General features: G+C 47.6%; 1 pseudogene; it reads right to left on the bottom strand.

The window, feature by feature from the left end:
- Positions 1 to 4,212: 4,212 nt before the first annotated feature.
- LOC144495241 (uncharacterized) lies at positions 4,213 to 9,630 on the bottom strand (annotated as a pseudogene).
- Positions 9,631 to 22,028: the final 12,398 nt, after the last annotated feature.

Consider the following 22,028-nt stretch of genomic DNA (forward strand, 5'->3'; position numbering starts at 1 on the left):
CTAAAGCTGATGTGATTTTATTGATCAATGGACCGGGAATGTGGCAATCTTATTAACATCGTTATCACTTATAAATATTCAGCATCTATGTTACGGTGAGCGGTCCAAGAAAGTGACCTGAAAGAGCAGAAAATGTTACATTTGAAAGTGGGTCAATGAACTTCCCAATGACAAAATCTGTAAATTAAACTTAGAAACCCTACAGCACAGAAAGAGGCCATTCGGCCCATCGAGTCTGCACCGACCACAATCCCACCCAGGCCCTACCCCCTTATCCCTACATATTTACCCACTAATCCCTCTAACCTACGCATCCCAGGACACTAAGGGCAATTTTTTTGGCATGGCCAATCAACCTAACCCGCACATCTTTGGACTGTGGGAGGAAACCGGAGCACCCGGAGGAAACCCACGCAGACACGAGGAGAATGTGCAAACTCCACGCAGACAGTGACCCAAGCCGGGAATCGAACCCAGGTCCCTGGAGCTGTGAAGCAGCAGTGCTAACAGAATTAAAGTTAAAATTTACTTATTAGTCACAAGTAGGCTTACATTCACACTGCAATGAAGTTACTGTGAAAATCCCTGAGTCACCATTCTCCGGCGCCTGTTCGGGTACACTGAGGGAGAATTTAGCATGGCCAATGCACCTAACTAGCACATCTTTGGACTGTGGGAAGAAACCGGAGCACCCAAAGGAAACCCATGCAGACACGGGGAGAACGTGCAAACTCCAAGCCGGGAATCAAACCCGGGTCCCTGGTGCTGTGAGGCAGCAGTGTTAACCACTGTGCTGCTGTACCAATTAAATCACACAGAAGTTTCCCCCTTCAATCTTCATTCAGTGTTGAGTTAGTTGAACTCAGCTAAGCACTGTGCCACAACTGACCTCAGCAACTTTGGAAAAGGGAGGGAAATAATTTGGTAAGTTCCAACCCCTGACCATTGTCCAGTGACTCCTTTTGAAAGTGAGTCTGTTTGTGCCCCAAATGAGGACAGGATTGGATTTTCTTCACGTTGGTCAGATCACTGCCAATGTTCTATCTATATGTTCCCATCCAAGCATGGAATGATCTGAGACTTTAAAACAGAATTGAGGAGAAACTATTTCTCCCAAGGAGTTGTGAATCTGTAGAATTCGCTACCCCAAAGTAGGGACAGTGAGTAAATTTAAGGAGATTTTTAATTGGTAATTGGAAGGAAGGTTATGGGGAGAAGGCAGGAAAATGGGGCTGAGGAGAATATCAGCCATGATCGAATGGCGGAGCGGACTCGATGGGCTGAATGGCCTAATTCTGCTCCTATATCTTATGAACTTATGAATGAATTTTGTCAAGTGTATCATCATCAACGTAAAATAATATGGGGTTGGTGGGGGAGGAGGGGGGGGGCGGGGGAGTGTGGTGGGGGGGGCGGGAGTGTGGTGGGGGTGGGTGTGGGGGTGTGGTGGAGATGGTGCTCTGGGAGTGGGTGGTGCGGGGGGGGGGAACACAGGTTTGTGAGAATGGGGTGTGGGGGTTCTGAGATCAGGAGGGGGCAGAGTTTGAATGCCAGGTGAGAAAGCACATGAGCCAACATAATGTCCCCCAGGAGTTTTACAATAGTACATCAAAAATCAGTCAAACTTTTATTAGAAACATGCCCCGTAAAAATGAAACTTCAATTTCAAATTACCAGAAGACAGTAAAATCCAAGCAAAGCGGTCAATACAATTGTTCCTGCTAATTGAATATCTGATAAAGGACCACAACACGTAGACATATTGAAAGATACAAAATGAATAATTTAATCCAGCAGAAACTTGCAGTCTCAGATCTAATCATTCCAGTCAGTTGAACTATATCATCTGATGTTACTTCTCATCAAATCAGTAATGTTAGGTGGATCAGGATGCCTGTTAAATGACAGTGGCACGGTGGCACAGTGGATGGCACAGTGGATAGCACTGCTGCCTCACAGCACCAGGTACCTGGGTTCGATTCCCAGCTTGGGTGACTGTCTGTGTGAAGTTTGCATGTTCTCCCCGTGTCTGTGTAAGGTTCCTCTGGGTACTCTGGTTTCCTCCCACAGTCCAAAAGACATGCTGGTTAGGTACATTGGCCATGCTAAATTTTCCCTCAGTGTACCCGAACAGGCTCCGGAGTGTGGCGACTCAGGGATTTTCACTGTAACTTCATTGCGATGTTAATATAAGCCTATTTGCGACTAATAAATAAATAAAGGATTTGGACTTTTAACTGTACCTACAATAGTGCATGTATTCTCAATTAATGCCTTATGCTATGTGGGATCTAATCTTGCTCTGGTTATAACTATTTCATTTCTACAAAACTAATAATTTTACACAACTTCTGAAGTTTCGTGTGACTTGCAGTATTAATATGTTCAAACTGTTGTGCCTGCCGCACAGTCTGTTTTAACCCTTATACGATGGACAAAGAATTGCGAGTAGACATCTTGTTAGTACAACAATCTTTATTTAAAACACACAATCAATAATCACCCACCCGTTCGTTCGTGGAGTCAGAGAGAGAGAGAGAGAGAGAGCTTCTTCTGTTGTGCAGCACCTTTTATCCCTCCTGGTTTCATGTCCTTTTTGGGCGGTCTCCTGATTCTTGTTAATCAATCAATCAGGACTTGATCACCCTGATCGATAAGAGTCCAATCAGGTGCTGCCACACCGATCTCTGGGTGTGTACCCAACGGCCATGCCTGTAGGTGCTGGAGGCACATAGGTCACATACCTCCCTCCCAAATAAAGGGTTAAGGCTCCTCTTTGTCTGGTAAACAAATATGTTTGACCAGAGAGTGTCCGTTGTCTTTGGGATGGCCCTTATCCTTTGTATTCAGTCGTCCGAGCTGCAGCCTTTTTATCTCTATCTTTTAAGCTGCAGCCTGTTTATCTCTATCTTTTAAGCTGTAGCCTGCTATTTCAGTGCTTGTCCAATTATCCCAACATGCTCTGTAAATCGCCATTTTAGGTGGCCCATTTGGTCACAGTCCTCCTGTTGACCCTGAACGCGAAGCATGATGGATCATAGACTCAGGACCAGTATCTGTCAGGAATTCCCCAGTCACTCAACAGTCAAGCAAGGCCCAGATATTGGCATGTACAGTAATAATACATCCCTACAACATATCTACAATCCAAAAGCTACAGACAGCAAACATTCTGCATTAACCATGAATTACAAATAACCACACATTCTAAACCAAAATCATTACAATAAGCCAATTACAAACCAACCAAACGTTCAAAAAAAACATTACAATAAGTATTCGCGAGTCCAGGGTACATTCCGATATTAAGATTTTCAACTGTCCATTATTGTCCATTAGTGCAATGTGCAATCCGGCGGGTTTTCTGTAAACATTGTGCAAATGAATTAGAGGGGACCGTGATTCGAGGGTGGACCCCACGTCTTGACGTTGTGTCAAACTACAAATAGCCGGGATACGAAAGGTTAATCTTGCTTGGAGTGTCCTGCGTGCTTATCCTGATGATGAATCCGATGAGGTAGATCCTAGGTTGCATCTTTGTCGTCATCCATCGTTGTCCTGAGGAGATCAATGTAATTTCTGCTGTTATTGCATCTAATATTTGATGTATATACATGTATTTAAATTGTTCATGCCCCCCTGCTTTTTTTTCTGAAGCTGCATTACATTCAGATAATCCACTGGCAAAAGATTTGACTCCCAAGTGGCAATGTTCTGTTTGAAGGACCATGCCAGCTGATGAAAGTACAACAAATGACATTTGATTTTTTCAAAAAATGAGTTTTAAAATAAAGACCATCAGTTTGCTTTCAAAGAGTCTTGTAATAAGTTGCACGAAAAGGCTGCTGTATAGGGAGATCTTTCATTCAAGGAAAATGACTCAAAAGTAACTGGATACATTGCTGGCAATATTCAACTTGCGGTCTCAATCCCTCGACAGACATCCCATGCCAATTTTCCAAGTGAAGACATTTAAATTCATTAAAAGCCACACGGCTTATTTTTTAACGAAATGTTCAATCCTCATAACGAGTTAACCGAGTCAACAATTGGATAACAAGATTAATCACGATAAAAATGGTTTAATAGCATTTTAACGTAACAGGTAAATCAAATTTCATCAGATACTGCTTTCTGCGGTTCCAGGAGCCATTTTAGGAACAAGGTGGGAGGTTGATCCTGAATCTGGCAGAAATGTTTCTCTTGATTTGATCAGTCATTGTCCCTGTATGAGTGGCCTCCGTAACCACCACCACTGTAGTAGTATCCACCTTGGCCCTTGTACGCACCGGAATAGCTATCCAGGTCTCCTGTATCATACCGGCCTCCGCCGTTATAGCCACCGCTCCTGTCACTATCCCAATAGCCACCTCCTGCTCCTCTCCTGCGGCCACTGTTACGGTAGCCGCCGCTCTAGCTGCCTTGACCATACCCACGGCCGCCTCCAGACTTTTTCTTGGCATGACCCACCCGGATCTGGCATCCATCAAGGGATTTTCTGTTCATCACCTGCAACGCGTCCCTGGCGTCCTCTGGGTTTTCGAATATGATGAAGCTGAAACCGAGGGACGCCATGGTGTCTTTGTCTTTAATCACTTTCACATAGAAACATAGAAACCCTACAGTGCAGAAGGAGGCCATTCGGCCCATCGAGTCTGCACCGACCACAATCCCACCCAGGCCCTACCCCCACATATTTACCCACTAATCCCTCTAATCTACGCATCCCAGGACACTAAGGGGCAATTTTAGCATGGCCAATCAACCTAACCTGCACATCTTTGGACCTCAGAGATATGCCCGTACTTGGAGAAAACCTCTCCCAGGGACTGCTCAACTGTGTCGAAGTTCAGGCTGCTGACAAACAACTTTCCTGCTTCAGTCCTGGTGGTGGGATTGCTGCGCACTTGAGTGTGCGAAGCTATAGGAGCTGACCTAACGGGTGAGCCGGTGGTCCTGATGGTCTCGGGGACTGCGTATATGGTGGCGGGGGTCTCCTACAATCTCGGGTGAAGTGTCCTGGCTGCCCACATTAAAACATGTCCCTCTATCTCTCCTCGGGGCTGCTGTGTAAGGTGGAGCTGTACCTCTCTGGTGTTGGGGATCCCTTCTACCCTCGCTCCTCCATACCGGACCCTGGCTAGCCCTCATCAGAAGCATTCTCGCCTCCCTTTCTGACCGTGATGTTGGGGGTCCCTAAATTTCCTGTTCCCAGACGCGAGCTAACCATCAGAGAACCCATGCTTCATTGTGTGTGGCCTCTGCAGGGTCAAAGTTAGCGCAGGCTTTCTTGCCTTCCTCTGTGGTGTGCGACACTAATGTCCTAGCCCATTTGGATGAATCAGCTTCATTTAATCTAGTCCGACCTAATTCCCCATATACTCCCGTGAAGTGGATCCATAAACGACCGGCAGAGGCAATCGGATGTTCCCCTTTCCTCTGCCTACACTTATTTAACCCATCTACAGGATCCCCTTTATTAAATCCTACCGCGGTCAATATCGCTTCCTTAATTTCTTTAAGGTTCCTTCCCCAACATTTTGAGGGGCTGGCAGGGCAGACCGTACAGACTTGCTTAAGCTGACTATCAGCTTCATCTCTTCCCTTTCATCTAGCCCATGCATTATCTTTTGCTGCTTAACATCCTCAAAGAAACTGTGTGGGTCAGCCGATGGCTCAAAGGTTGTGATTTTATTTGCGATCTCAGTCAATTGTGCCACCATAAACGGGGTCGTGTATGTAACAGCTGGGCCCTGAGCCTCTCCTACCCAACGTTCAGTCGTCACTGGATGTGAATCTGGGGACGCAGTGGGTATGACTTCCCCTGGGAAAGATGGTGGTGGACCCCACCCCTCGGTTCGCGTAATGTACAGCTTAGCATTCTCTTTTAACTCTCCCCAATCTGCATCCTCTATCTCCTCTTCCTCTACTGTCCCGAAGGTACACATAAATCCGTTTTAAACCGATAATAGGGATTCCAGCTGTGAAATATCTCGCTGGCATTTGGAGTGGTCAGTGATTGCCTGTTCCTTACTGGCTTGATGTAACGATTTTATTGCTGCCTGCAGATTGGTGCACTTGGCTTCCAATCGTGCTACCGCCCACTCAGCTTCACCTTTTGCCAAGACAGCGCGCTGGGCATCTTGGTAGGTAGACTCTCTCATACTGGGTCTGAAAATTGCCCAGATGTAATAAATTTGCCTGGTTGGTTCTCTTTAATTCATCTACTTCCCTGTTCTTTTCGGCTCTTATTTGTTCTATCCTCCCCTGCTGCTGTTCCTTTAGTTTCTTAATCTCCTCCTCCTTTTCCTCCTGTGCCGGCTTCGATTCTTCCAGTTCCTTACGAACTGTGTTTAATTCCTTTTCTGTTCCTAGCAGCTGTCCTAAGCAGCTCACCATAGCAGTTGCTTTCTCACATTTGTCTGCCCGTTTTCCCTGAACTTTCCTCAGATCATCCCAATGCTTCTGCCCTAGGGATCCCGGTCCCATCTCTGTATTGGACAAGATTCTGCCCATAGGGGCCACTCTTTCTTCTTAATACATTCCCTGATTTTTAATTCCCATATGGGACACTTCTCTGTCTCTGTGCTGTTTCCTGCAATTCTATATTTTTGACAAGGGGCAGGGAGTTGATCGGACTGCGGCTTCGGGCTATGTTCTGGTCCTAACCCCTCCGGATTCTAATGTAAACCTACGGAGTTTACCCTATCCTCCTTGTTAGTAACAACGCACGCACAATAGCAATGTCCAGAAAGCAGTAATTTGTCCAATAAGGAGTTTACACCTGTTGGTTCTGAGTTTTAAATAATCATTCAATATAGATTCTGTGGGATTCGATATCGCAGCAACGAAGTTACTTCTTGTCGATGTCCCAGCAGAGTCGCCAATTTGTTGTGCCTGCCCCACAGTCTGTTTTAACCCTTATATGGTGGACAAAGAATTGCAAATAAACTTCTTGTTAGTACAACAATATTTATTTAAACACACAATCAATAATCACCCACCCAACCAACAATAAGTTATCTGATAGAAATACTAAAGTTCAAGTCCAATACTGGACTTTGACCTAACTTTTGCGTGCCTGGCAAGTACCCAGGCAGATATTGGCCTTTATCCATGTGTTGGTCTCTGTAGTCCTCTGCGTAGTCTGGTCCTTTGGTCTGGTCTGGCACTCTGGCTCTGGTCTTTCTTCCTTCTCGGGTGTGGGGCCTCTCCTCGTGCTGGTCATTGCTGGCGACGGTCACTGTTGTTATTTTTTTATTTCAAAAATATATTTTATTCACAAATACTCTGAAATTAGCCATTACAAAACAACATTTCCGATAATTACAAACAGTGCAAAAAAAAATGACCAGTCATATTTACATTACTTTACGATGCTCAGTTACAAAACATTACATTTATTATAATTCAGTTCTCCAACGAACTATATGCATTCATCACATTTCACTGTGTGCTGTTGTTTTAACAGATTAGCACACAGTTATGCAGTCCGAGGGTTTTCTACAGTTTCTGGCCCCTCGGTCTGCCTTGGTTGAAAGGCTTTAAACGGTGGCCTTTCCCCATTGTGCCAAGCTTAAGAGCATCCCTCCTTACGTAGTCCTGGACCTTGGAATGTGCCAGTCTGCAACACTCGGTCGAGGACAAATCTTTGCACTGGAAGATCAGCAGATTTCGGGTGGACCAAAGAGCACCCTTCACCGAGTTGATGACCCTCCAGCAGCAGTTGATATTTGTCTCGGTGTGCGTCCCCGGAAACAGCCCGTAGAGCACAGAGTCCTGCGTCACCGAGCTGCTCGGGACGAACCTCGACAGATGCCACTGCATCTCACTCCAGACCTTCTTTGCAAAGGCACATTCCGTAAGGAGGTGTGCGACCATCTCATCACCCCCACAGCTGCTTCGAGGCATGCATGAAGGATCTGACGGGGAGTGCCCTTCTCACCACCAGCCAAGCCAGGTCTTTGTGCTTGTTTGTAAGTTCTGGTGATGAGGCATTCTGCCAGATGACACTGACAGTCTGCTCAGGGAACCATCCGACAGGATCCGCCATCTCCTTTTCTCTCAGTGCCTCAAGGACATTATGCGCTGACTACTGCTTGATCGCCATGTGGTCAAAGGTGTGTTTCTGGAAACATTTCTCCACAAAGGACAGGTGCTGCGGTACGGTCCAACTACCTGGAGCGTTCCACGGCAGTGTGGCCAGACCCATCCTTCGCAACACTTGGGACAGGTAGAACCTCAAAAAGTAGTGGCACTTGTTGTTAGTGTACCGAGGATCTACACACAGCTTGATGCAGCCTCACACAAAGGTGGCCACCAGGATGAGGGCGGCGTTGGGAACATTTTTCCCTCCATTTTCCAGAGATTTATGCATCACTTCCCTCTGGACACAATCCATCTTTGATCTCAAGATAAATTTGAAGATGGCCTGAGTCACTGCTGCTGAGCAGGATTTGGGAATAGGCCAGACCTGCGCTACATACAATAAAACGGACAGTACCTCACACCGGGTGACCAGGTTTTTTCAAGTGATAGAAAGGGAGCGTTGCTCCCACAAACCCAATTTCTGCCTTACTTTGGCGATGCGCTCTTCCTAGCTTTTGGCGCACGCCCCCACTGCTCCAAACCATATCCCCAGCACCTTAAGGTAGTCTCCCCTGACGGTGAAGGGGACAAAGGATCTGTCAGCCCAGTTCCCAAAGAACATAGCTTCGCTCTTGCCCCAATTGATTTTGGCTCCCAAGGCCAGCTCAAACTGTGAACAGACGAGGGGTCCGAGCAGAACACAGCCACGTCATCCATGTACAGGGAGGCTTTGACCTGCGTGCCTCCTCTGCCTGGGGTGGTAACCTTTTTAATGCCTAGGTCCTTTCTAAGGGCCTCAGCAAAGGGTTCAATGCAACACACAAAAGGGATGGAGGAGAGAGGGCAACCCTGCCTGACTCCAGACCTGATCTGAAAACTATCTGATTCCCACCCATTGATTGAGACTGCGCTACTGATGTCTGTATAAAGCAGTTGGATCCAATTGTGGATTCCCTCCCCAAAGCCCATTTTGAAGAGCACATCCATCACGTAGCTGTGCAATATTCTGTCAAACGCCTTCTCCTGGTCTAGGCTGATGAGGCAGTATCCACCTGCCTGCCCTTCACGTAGGGCAATCGTATCCCTGAGTAGCACGAGGCTATCAGAGATCTTCCTGCTGGGTACAGCACAGGTTTGATCAGGATGGATCACTGACCCCAGAGCAGACTTGACCCGGTTGGCGATGTCCTTGGCTAGAATTTTATAGTCCACGTTCATCAGTGAAATTTCTAATTTCTTCTCTTCCCCCTTCTGCTTGTAGCTGAGGGTAATGATTTCCCCATGGATTCTGACATTCTGCCTTCCAGAAGCATACTCTTGTATACTTTCAGCAGGTCCAGGCCCATCACGTCCCACAATGCCGAGTAAACTCAGCCGGTAAGCCGTTGTTCCCGAGAGTTTTACCGTCTGAAAGGACTCAATGGCCTTTATCAGCTCATCCAGAGATACTGGTCTGTCCAGGCTCTCCTGCTCACCGTCATCTAAGACCTCCATGATAGATGACAGGAAAGACTGGGAGGCCGTGCTGTCCGTTGGCTTCATGTCATACAGTCCGGCATAGAAGGATTTGCAGATCCTTGGAATGTCAGACTGCGATGTCTTTATAGAGCCATCTTCTTCCTTCAGGCTGCTGATCACAGAGGTTTCTCTGTGCACATTTTGGAAGAAACGCGAGCACGTTTCATCCTGCTCCACGGAGCGGACCCTGGATTGGAAGATGACCTTGGAGGCCTCCGAGGCAAAGAGCGAGGCTTGCTGGCTCTTCACGTCCCGGAGATCCTCCTTGACTTCAACCCCCATCGACTGCAGTTGGAGTAGATTCTGCATGCTTTTCTGGAGTCGGGACATTTCCACCCCCCCCCCCCCCCCCCCCCCCCCCCCCAACAATGTCTCTCCCTGGCCTTCTGAACCCCTTTACCGATGTAGAACCTCTTGATGTTCCCCTTTGTTTCCCACCAGAGCGATGAAGACTCAAAGAAGGGTTTCACGATTCTCCAACCCTGGTAAACCCTTTTGAGTTACTTGAGGTTCACTGGAGTCAACAGTTCGACATTTAGTTTCCAGGACCCCCTGCCCACTTTCTGGTTTTCCTCTCACTGACAGTCGGCCAGCAGGAGGCAGTAGTCAGAGAAGAACGCCGGTTTGACGTCGATGGACCTGACCATGAGCGCGCAGGACACAAATAGGAAATCAATCCTGGAGCGGACAGACCCGTCTGGCCGCGACCACGTGTATCTACGCTGGGCTCCGTCTGCTGGGTTGCCGAAGACGTCGTGCAGCTTGGCATCTTTGACTGTTTCCAGCAGGAGCCTGGACGTAGCGTCCAGTTTGTTTTCGGCCCTGCTAGATCGCCCGGCCGTGTCGATGATACAGTTAAAGTCCCCACCCAGAATGATTGGCTGGAGGTGGTGAGCAGCAGTGGCAGCTGTTGAAAGACCACCAGCCGTTCGCTATTGACGGCAGGGGCATACACATTGATCAGCCTGAGAGGGCAGTTCTTGTAGGTGACGTCTGCTACAAGGAGGCGTCCTCCCACCACCTCCTTAACTTCGGAGATGGTGAAGTTGCCTCCTCGCAGCAGAATGTCTAGGCCGGAGGAACGGCAGTTGTTCCCATCTGACCAGATGGACGGTCCGTGGGACCACACACTCGACCAGCGCCTGTCGCTGCTGAGGTGAGGTATCCCACACTCCTACAGAAACAGCAGGTCAGCCTTGACATTGGCCAGGTAGGATAAGTTGGTCGCACATCGCACAGTGCCTTTAATACTCCGCACATTAATGGATGCAAACTTCAAAGACATTTTAAAAATTTAAGATTTGACAGTTCTTACATGTCCAGAACCTTTCAGTCAGCATGCTCCAGTTGCTGCATTCCTGTGGCGCTGACAAAGTTCTGCAGGGCTGAGGTAGCAGCCTCAGATCCCTGACCGCGACTGGGTGACATCGGCGGTGTTGTGTAGCCCTCGGTTGGTGCCGGGGTTGCAGGCCGGTCTCCGCCTTGGACGTTGCTGCTGCTGTCGGTGTCCTCATTTCTGTTTCCCGGGGTCAGGGAAGCATTGGCCGCACTGCTGCTTCCGTTGGCTGGATGTTCCCCGGCTGTTTCATTGTGGGTGGTCTGCGCCTGCTGTGGTTCCCGTGCCGCTTTTGTGCTGAACCTCTTGGTGTTCCATCGGCTGCCAGCTTGTTTTTCCTCATCTGAGGAGGTGTCGCCTCTGGAGGCTTTAGCTGCGAGGGATTCCCTTTTGCGGTTCTTTTTCTTGGAGGTTGGGTCCTGCCAGGGCAACCTCCTGCTGCATGGGCTGTACGCCCTCTGCTGGTGGTGCGGTGAGTCATCCTGCTGTGCTGGAGCATCCACCTTTGCTTCGGAAGCTTTTCCTGTGCCAGTTTCTTTTGCAGTGGAGTTCTTGTTCTCGGAGGAGGCAGGAGTACTTGCCTTTTTTGCTCCGCCACTGGTGATCTGTGCAGATGTTACCTTTCGTTTGGGGCAGACTTTGTAGACATGGCCAGCCTCCCCGCACAGGTTGCAGCATTTGCTCCCTTTGCAGTCATTGGTCGAGTGTCCTTTCTTCAAGCAGTTTCTGCAGGAGGTAGTGCTGCAGCTTGTGGCAAAATGGCCGGTTTTCCCGCAGATGGGGCACACCCGTGGCTGTCTCATGTAATAGAGGAAGCCTCGATTAACCCTGATGGCAAAATTGGAGGAGGGTGCAGAAGGTCTCCGTTGGGGTCTGTCTTCAGGGTGACTTTTACCTGTCTTTTGTTACCGTTGTTGTTGCTCGTTTGTGGGGTTAGAGAGAGAGAGATCTTCTTCTGTTGTGCAGCATCTTTTATCTCTCTTGGTTTCGTGTCCTTTTTGGGCGGTCTCCTGATTCCTGCCAATCGATCGATCAGGACTTGATCACCCTGATCGATAAGAGTCCAGTCAGGTGCTGCCACACCGATCTCTGGGTGTGTACCCAACGCAGTAAGAAGTCTAACAACACCAGGTTAAAGTCCAACAGGTTTATTTGGTAGCAAAAGCCACGAGCTTTCGGAACAGGCTGTCCCTTCATCAGGTGGGTGGGAGTTCGTGACCCAACGGCCATGCCTGTAGGTGCTGGAGGCATGTAGGTCACACACCTCCCTCCCAAATAAGGGGATAAGGGTCCCCTTTGTCTGGTAAACAGGTAAGTTTGACCAGAAAGTGTCCATTGTCTTTGAGATGGCCTATTTCCTGTGTATTCAGTCGTCTGAGTTGCAGCCTGTTTATCTCTGACTTTTAAGCTACAGCCTGCTGTTTTAGTGCTTGTCCAATTATCCCAGCATGCTCTGTAAATCGCCATTTTAGGTGGCCCGTTTGGCCACAAAACTGATCTCGAATTTTCCATTCTAAATTCCAGTTACTAAAATGTAGGGGAACTGTGCAACCTATTCAACCCAAGACAAGCACCAGGGATGGGCAATAAACTCTGGCCAGCCAGCAACACCCATGTCCCATGAATGAATAAAAAGGAAACTCTCAATTACAAAGCACTGCTTCCTGCCAGGAAGTATTCTTATCATAGAATCACAGAACCCTACAGTGCAGAAGGAGGCCATTCGGCCCATCGAGCCTGCACTGACCACAATCCCACCCAAGCCCTATCCCCATAACCGCATGCATTCACCCTATCTAGTCCCCCTGACACTAATGGGTAATTTAGCATGGCCAATCCACCTAACCCGCAAATCTTTGGACTGTGGGAGGAAACCCACACAGACATGGGGAGAACATGCAAACTCCACACAGACAGTGACCCAAGCCAGGAATCGAACCCGGATCCCTGGTGCTGTGAGGCGGCAGTGCTAACCACTGTGCCACTGTGCCGCCCAAAGGCAGGTTTGACCCACTGCACCATAGGTAGGGGCAGATCCCAAATCCACCCCATCCAGAACGGAGATTGAATCCTGTGTTGTTGGCACCAATATGCTCCACACTGGTCATCTAGCCACCCCCCATGCCCCCGCCCTTCCCCAAGGAGTCTGAGCTGCTGTGACTACCTTCACATTTACATGCATGTTGTAGCCTGGAGCTATGGATAGAGATGGTAGAGGTTCCAACGTCTTTCTGTCATATGGTTGACCAGGAATCTATCCAGTTCCTGCAATCTGCCATTGGGGTATGTTGGAAGGGTTTACAAATTGAATCATAACCTCTTTCACCACATTACGAACAGCCCTACCTTGGCCGTGAAGTCCTGGAGTGGGACTTGAATCCAGAGCTTCAAGCTCGGAGGCAGCGATGCTGCCAACTGCATCACAAGAGCTCCAAAAGGAGCCTGCAATTCATGTTCAAAGAGAAAGAGCTGAATACAATTAATGCTTCTGAAACAAGCACCAAGGACACATATTGTTAAAAGTGGAGGAAAAGGATGGTAAGATTCTATAAACACATCCTGAGATTCATTCTGCATTATCATATTAGCACATGAAAAAACTGCTCGAATGTCGAACCATTCTGAGATTTTAAAGGGCAGTATCTAATCAGGTTTAGATGTCATATGTGAGAAATGTCAAATTCCAGATATTTAGATCCCAAACTGCAAGAATTAAATTCTCCTGTACGCTGATCTCCAATATTTGACAAATTTTAGAATCAGATTTATATTGAAGGTAAAGGTTAGGATTAAGATATGTTAATTTTCACCACAACCTTGAGAGATAATAACATGTAAACCAATGGATTAGCTAATGGGGCATGACTCTAGGTTTAATCAAAAAATAAACCTATAATTTACTAGTTTTGTCAATGCTAACAGAATAAAAAGGCAAATTGTTCCTTAAATAAAATGCCAACAATAACCCTGTCTCAGATTTGTTCAAACTAATGCATGTCTCTAAGCACAATAAGAAGTCTCACAACACCAGGTTAAAGTCCAACAGTTTTATTTGGAATCACAAACTTTCGGAGTGCTGCTCCTTCTTCAGGTGAGTGGAGAGTTGGGTTCACAAACACGGCATATATAAACAGAGACTCAATTGCAAGATAATAGTTGGAATGAGAGTCTTAACAGGTAATCAAGTCCTTACAGGTACAGATAATGTGAGTGGAGAGAGGGATAATCACAGGTTAAAGAAGTGTGAATTTTCTCAAGCCAGGACAGTTCATAGGATTTTACAAGCCCCAGGTCAAATGATGGGGGTTACACATAGTGTGACATGAACCCAAGATCCCAGTTAAAACTGCCTGGTGTTATAAGACTTCTTACTGTGCCCACCCCAGTCCAACATCGGCATCTCCACATCATGTCTCTAAGCAAACAGCAATACACAGGAATCAGTCAGACAGAAGCATTCAATAAGAAAAGCAACAAAGTAAAGAGCATGTGAAGTCAATATCCATGTTCCTAACGTGTAAGGATGCACATAACTGACAATTAGTTATTTTGAGGTAACTTTACAACATGTGTAGAAAAAGTCACCATGAACATGAATTCCATTGGATAAAATGCATTGCAAAAATATTCCATTGTAAAAAGAAGACGACCCTTCTGAAACACAAAGCTTACTGCACAAGAATTGATAAGTAATCCATTAACATCATTCCAGAATAAATTAGCCCATCTACTTCCTACATTCACTCCTCTCCCAAACTCATAGGCCAACTTTAGCAACTTTCTGTCACCCCCTGTAACTAAACCTGGTCCCCTCTAATCCCCGCCTCATAGAATCCCTACAGTACAGAAGGAGGCCATTTGCCCCATTAAATCTGGACCGCAATCCCACCCAAACCTTATTCCCGTAACCCCACACATTTACCCCGCTAATCCCCCTGACGTTAGGGTCAATTTAGCATGGCCAATCAACTTAACTCGCACATCTTTGGCGTGTGGGAGGAAACCGGAGCACTCGGAGGAAACCCACGCAGACACGGAGAATGTGCAAACTCCACACAGACAGTGACTGAGGCCGGAATTGAACCTGGGTCCCTGGCGCTGTGAGGCAGCAGTGCTAACCACTGTGCCACCCTGCCACTCCACTTTCTTTGCTGCTTCTTTCTACGGCCCCGTCCCCTCTCCTCAGCCCTCTCTCTGTCATCCTCCTCCTCTGATTTGTCCCCCCTCCCCATCCTCCCCTCTCGCTGGCCCTCTCCTCTCTTAGCCACTCACCCTCCCATGGAAATCTGACTGTGGCAGAACGTGAGATTTTAAGCTCACTCCCCTTCTCTAGCTGCGCTTAGTCCTCCTGCCTCCTCATCCTGCTTGAGGGTGAGAGACGAGAGAGTGGTTGGTCCCCGCTGGTTCTCTCAGCCTCTGGAGCCTTGCGTCTCTTTCAAAGAAATCATAGAAACCCTACAGTGCAGAAGGAGGCCATTCAGCCCATCGAGTCTGCACCGACCACAATCCCACCCAGGCCCTACCCCCACATATTTACCTGCTAATCTACACATCCCAGGACTCTAAGGGGCAATTTTTAGCCTGCCCAATCAACCTAACCCACACACCTTTGGACTGTGGGAGGAAACCGGAGCACCCGGAGGAAACCCACGCAGACACGAGGAGAATGTGCAAACTCCACACAGACAGTGACCCAAGCCGGGAATCGAACCCGGGACCCTGGAGCTGTGAAGCAGCAGTGCTAACCACTGTGCTACCATGCCGCCACGGTAGCACAGGCATGTTATTATTGGAAAGTTTGGGGGATGGGCACATCACCACACTCAATCAGAGCGCAGTATCTCTCCAAGTGGTGCCACTACCTATTCGGCCCATCAAGTCTACACTGACCACAATCCCACCCAGCCCATATCCCCATAACCCCATACATTTACCCTAGCTAATCACCTTGGCACTGAAGTCAATTTAGCACGGCCAATCCACCTAACCCGCACATTTTTGGACGGTGGGAAGAAACCGGAGCACCCAGAAAAAACTCACACAGATACGGGGAGAATGTGCAAATCCACACAGACACTGAGCCGGGAATCGAACCCGGCTCCCTGACTCTGTGAGGCAGCAGTGCTAACCACAGTGTCACTGTGCCACCCCTTTTAAAAATAATTTGGAGAGGATCCCACATCGAGTTAGCGTAAACATTTGGTTTCCATCCTAGGTTGAACATTTAAATGTTTTACCTGATGTAAGTCAATAAACTGGCATAGTTGTCAAACTTTATTTTGCACAATGATATATATTGAATTGCTGTGTCTAAGCATCTATATGTGCATTGAGAAGGCCAGAACATCCCACTTTCAAGAGGTTGACAGTGTTTTATTCTGTATGCCCAGTAGGTCTCTCAAAGAATACAAGTCTCTGAATCTTGTATGGCACTTATTGATCACACATAACTAAGTCCACATTTGTAGGGTATAGTCCAAGCAATGAGCTGACTCCATGCTTGCTCCTACACAGGTCTCTGTCCAGTCCATAACTGAGGAGTCTTAGGTCATGTGTCTCATTACATTGCAATGTGGGTAGTACAGTTTCCTAGCCTCGCCTTAACCCTTGCTATGCCTTGTACCGTTATAGTACAGCGGGTAGCAATGTAGTTGAGATGGAGAGCAGGAAAATGCAATCAAACCTCAATAATCCTTCAGTAATTTTGAACGGAGTTTTGCTTCTCTTCCAGATCACTCGCTCGGCTCAGGTGATGATGCCTTCTTTCAGGAGTTGGCCGCAAGGAACATTCACAGGGTCTATGACAATGGCAGGATTCAACAACTTGAGCCTGATTATGAAGAGGCGCAATTTTACAATGACTATAACTTTTATGAGCAGATTCCGGATGATTTGAATGAACTTATCTCGAAGACAGAGGGAGGCAGCATGATTCAGGCTGCTCTTCCAAACGATTTTCGCAGTCTAGAATTGAGAAAAAGACAAGCCTTAGCTCAGTATGAATGCTGCAAAGATACCTGCACTTTAAGGCAGATGCTTCGTCTCTGCTTCTGGTGAAGCAATGCCGAGTTTATCTCTGTTTTTTCTAGACTATCCGACTCACCTGGATTCCGAATCAGTCAAATTCTGACGCAGAAGGATTCAGAAGAGTTTGCCAATCCGATCTCCTCACGGGAAGACCCCTGTTCCCCAGAACCTGCGGGATGTTCCAATCACGAATGGTTGGAAAACTCTGCAGTTTGATAACCTTTGCGACCCCCCCACCCCCGGCCCCCAGTCCTGCCAAATTCCCAAATGGCAGAGGAGATGGCGAGCTGGGTGAACGGGTTCAGAAAGTTTATTCCTGTCGTTTGTAGTTTTGGAGTCACAGTGCAGTTCTAAAAATATCATTATGTAACGTGTCTCGAATTAAACCATTTCATTATCTTTACACACACTTTTTTTGTGAATTCTTTACTTCCTAGCACTCTCATTACTAACATGGAAATAAAGGAAACCGCTTTCAAAAAACGGGATTATTTCCCATCACAACTTACAAAGTACATTTGAAGTGGAAAAAATGGGCCCGATTTTACCATTGCGTCGCACCCATTTTGGGGTGCGAAAACTTGGTAAAGTCGGGCGTGAGGCCATTAAGGCGATCCTTGCCCGCATCCGCGCAGATGCCCACTTTACCAAGGCCCAAAAAAAGGCCCAAAAATGGCCCAGAAACGGGCGCCATGGCGATTTAAATGAATTTGCATGCATTTCAATTGAATTAATGAACTGCCCACCCAACTCTATCAGCATTTCCCCCTTTACCACTGCGTTCGCCAATCTGGAATCGCGCCGAAATGGACATGCTGAATAAAAGTGTGTTTCGGGCGCTCCAGCTGTTGAAGAGGTAAGTTCAGAGCTTCCAACGGCTCTCTGACTCAGATCGGTGGTGGGGGGGAGGAGGGGGCGGTGGGCCAGATCATTCTCTGGTGGGGGCAGGGGGAGGGAGGAAGGAGGAGGCAGGTCAGATGTACCTCTGGCAGGGGAGTGGAGGGGAGTGTGGCCAGATCATTCTCTGGTTTGGGGGGGAGGAGGGAGGGGGAGGAGGGTAAGATGTATCTCTGGTGGGGGGGGGGAGGCCCGATCGCTCACTGGTGGGGGAAGGTGGGGGAAGAGGCCAGATGGATTTCTGGTGGGGGGTACGGGGGGGGGGGTAGGGTGGTCCACTGCCACTCTGCGGATGATCAGTGGGCAGGAAGGGGACAGGGGGTCGCGCTCGGTCTGGGTAGTGGGGGGGTGGTGGGCCGATAATGGGGACAGTTATGTTCTGGGGGTGAGGTGATGTCTGTGGGGGCCATCGCTCCCATGCCTCTTTACTCGCTTTCTGCGGCCCAGGAGCGATCTCACACGGGCGCGCTTTTTCAAATTATTTTCTAACTGCGCATGCACAGTTCAAAGCTCCCACCCACAGTGCAATTCAGACTCGCGATTTATTTTTGAGGCTAAGTGCATATGGGGGTGCCTGATTTCCAAGTCGGATCTGAATTGTGCCCAGATTCAGCACTTAGAATGAAAATGGTAAAATCGGGCCCAATAGCTCCAGGTGTGTTACAGAGGTGGTATAATAAGATGAGCCAAAGAAGCAAATGTTCGAGGGGTGATTGAATACTTGGTCAAAATGGTTTATTTCAAGACCAGTATTCAACAAGGAGTGGTAAATGGAGAGGCAGCTGTAATTAGGAGGAGGTGATGGCCAAGTGTTATTATCGCAAGACCATTAATCCAGAAACTCAGCTAATTTTCTGCAGACCCAGGTTCGAATCCCACCAAAGTCGATGGTGAAATTTGAATTCAATAAAAATTTTCTGGAATTGAGAATCTACTGATGACCATAAAACCATTATCGATTGTCGGAAAAACCCATCTGATTCACTAATATCCTTTCGGGAAGGAAATCTGCCGTCCTTACCAGATCTGGCCTACATGTGACTCCAGAGCCACAGCAATGTGCTTGACTCTCAACTGCCCTCCAAGGGCAACTAGAGATGGGCAATAAATGCTGGCCAGCCCGCGACGCCCATATCCCACAAATGAATGAACAAAATTCCAAAATGGCGGATATCGCCTGCTGAAGGACAGCATGGTGGCACGGTGGTTAGCATTGCACCTCCCAGCGTCAGGGGCTCAGGTTCAATTCCAGCCTCGGGTGACTGTGTGGAGTTTGCACGTTCTCCCTGTGTCAGCGTGGCTTTCCTCCGGGTGCTCCAGTTAATGTCAGGGGATGGAGGGTTACGGGTACTGGGCCTGGGTGGCATTGTTGTCGGTGCAGGCTCGATGGGCTGAACGGACTCTTTTTGCCTCTAGGGATTCTATGATTCACGAAGTCATGAACTGTCATGAGGAAATTGCAGGGGAGGGGAAATGAATAGAAGGCCAGAACCAAGGGAAAGAAGTGGTCTGGGTGGTAACAGTGAGTTAGGGACATTGCACTTTGGAGCAAAAGTGGGCCATTCAGCCCTTTGAGCCTGCTCTGGCACTCAGGTTGTGGTATTAACTGCAATTTGCCATCTGCCTCCATAACCCTTAACTCCCTTGTCCATCAAAAATCTAACTCTTCCTTAAGTAAATTCAATGGAGCAGCCTCCACTGCTTTCTGGGGATGAGAATTCCACACACTAATGATGCTCTAAGAGAGAATAATTCTCCTCACCTCTGTCATGAACAGTCAACCTCTTATTCTTAAATATTTTCCCCTCGTTCTAGTTTCTCCCACAAGTGGAAACATCTTCCCATTATCTACCCTATCAAGCCCCTTTAGGACTGCCTGGTGTCCAATGGGAACTGCCAAGATACCAGGCTGGCAGTGCCAGGATGCCTTGTGGGCTGTGCCAGGGTGCCAAGCTGGCGCTGTCAGGTTTCAAGGCTGGCACTGCCCAAAGCACCCCCCCCCCTCTGCCCCTGATCTTCTGGAGTGGCCTCAGTGGCCTCTGGTTCTCCCGATGAGGCCATCATGTCTGGTCCACATTGATAGGGACCATACGATATCCTTGTCGGAGGGAACCTTCACCGGCAAGGCCACAGAGACAAGTGAGCCTGGACGATTCCATCGTGGGCTCACTTGTACTATTTAAAATGCTGTTTTAAATAGTATTTAAATATTGAGATCAGCCTTGCGCCCGAAAGGCTGATCTTGCCGGATATCTGGTGCCGGTAAGATCTTGAGAGGTAAGAAATCAGACGCAAACCTAATTTCTCGGCTCGCCCGCAATCTTACCAGCTCGGCCCATCTGACGAGGTGAAATGGTAAGATCACCCCCCTTAGCTTTATATCTAAATTGAAATGCAAGTTAGTTATCGTTGATCCCAATGCCCTTTAATCTTAGTGGCAAATGGCTAGTTCACAGCACAAGCGTCTCAACTTGATACCAATCAAGCTTTTCTGGGATGCTGGGGCTTCAGTGCCTATGGTGTACTCAGAGACGACCATCATTGTTTTCAAACTTATATATTGTACCAACAATCTAAGTCTTTTTTGATCACTGACAATCAAACCACCTACACTTATTCTCAGGCAGGGAGCTGTGGTCACATCATCTCCTTTATTTACCCTGAACTTAAAAACACAACATATCAATCTTATAAACCTGATAACTGTAACAGCTCCCCCTGATGGAAGTTGTGGTGAAAATGATGAGTTTTCACAAATATTATCCAAAATATAACAACGTTTACTGTAAGCATTATGTTTTGGACAGGAGAGAGGCAGGCAAACTACTTATTTCCTCTCACCAACTGTCCATACGAAGAAGGTGTTGGAAATTAATTTAAAGTAGGCTGTGGTGTGTTTTCCTAAACCATTGATCTGTGTAATCCAATTAACCAATAACTTGCAGCAAACTCACGTTCTGATTAACTCAGAACTTCTAATTTATTCCACAATCACACACTCACACCCACACAGACACACACACACGCACACACAAACATGTACGCATGCACGCACACACATAGAAAAATTAGTTTTACAGTGGTTAGCACTGCTGCCTCACAGCACCAGGGACCCAGGTTCAATTCAGGCCTTGGGTCACTGTGTGGAGCTTCCTCATTCTCCCAGTGTCTGCACATGTTTCCTCCGGGTGCTCCGGTTTCCTCCCATAGTCCAAAGATATGCAGGTTAGGTTGATTGGCCATGATGAATTGACCCTTAGTGTCAGGGGATTAACAGGGTAAATATGTGGGGTTATGAGAATAGTGCCTGGTTGGGGTTGTGGTAGGTATAGACTCGATGGGCCGAATGGCCTCCTTCTATACTATAGGGATTCTATAATTCTATGAAACGATGGATAGTGATAGTTTTGGAACCACAGTCATGAATATTAGTTCAAATGATTTCCAAAGTCCAAGTCAAAGTCTCGAGGGTGCTCCCTTTGTGGGTGGGGTTCAGTCCTGATCAATTTCTGGAGATGACCACATGCGAACATTTGACACGAATGGTGCTGCCACACAATGGGCCTCCTGTGCTTAGAACACGTTACAGGTATCCTGTCCTGTTAATGTTAAAATGTCAATTTACCTCTGAGGCCAAATATATTAAAATTGTCCAAAAGGCTTGCATCATGTGACATGGCCCATTATTGCAAACTTACTGTGAGTGCAGTTTTATGCCATCCAGTTGGTGGGTTTGGTGGCCGAGGGGCATTGAATCAGGTGGGAGGGTGGTGAGTGCAGACATCGCTGCCTTACATAACGTAAGGACATAAGAACTAGGAGCAGGAGTAGGCCATCTGGTCCCTCGAGCCTGCTCCGCCATTCAATAAGATCATGGCTGATCTTTTCTTGGACTCAGCTCCACTTACCTGCCCGCTCACCATAACCCTTAATTCCTTTACTGTTCAAAAATGTATCTATCCTTGCCTTAAAAACATTCAACGAGGGAGCCTCAACTGCTTCACTGGGCAGGAAATTCCACAGATTCACAACCCTTTGTGTGAAAAAGCTCCTTCTCAACTCAGTCCTAAATCTGATTCCCCTTATTTTGAGGCCATGCCCCCTAGTTCTAGTTTCACCTGGCAGTGGAAACAACTTCTCTGCTTCTATCTTATCTATTCCC

Source organism: Mustelus asterias, chromosome 6 (assembly GCF_964213995.1).
Source record: "Mustelus asterias chromosome 6, sMusAst1.hap1.1, whole genome shotgun sequence".
NCBI classification, from domain to species: domain Eukaryota; kingdom Metazoa; phylum Chordata; class Chondrichthyes; order Carcharhiniformes; family Triakidae; genus Mustelus; species Mustelus asterias.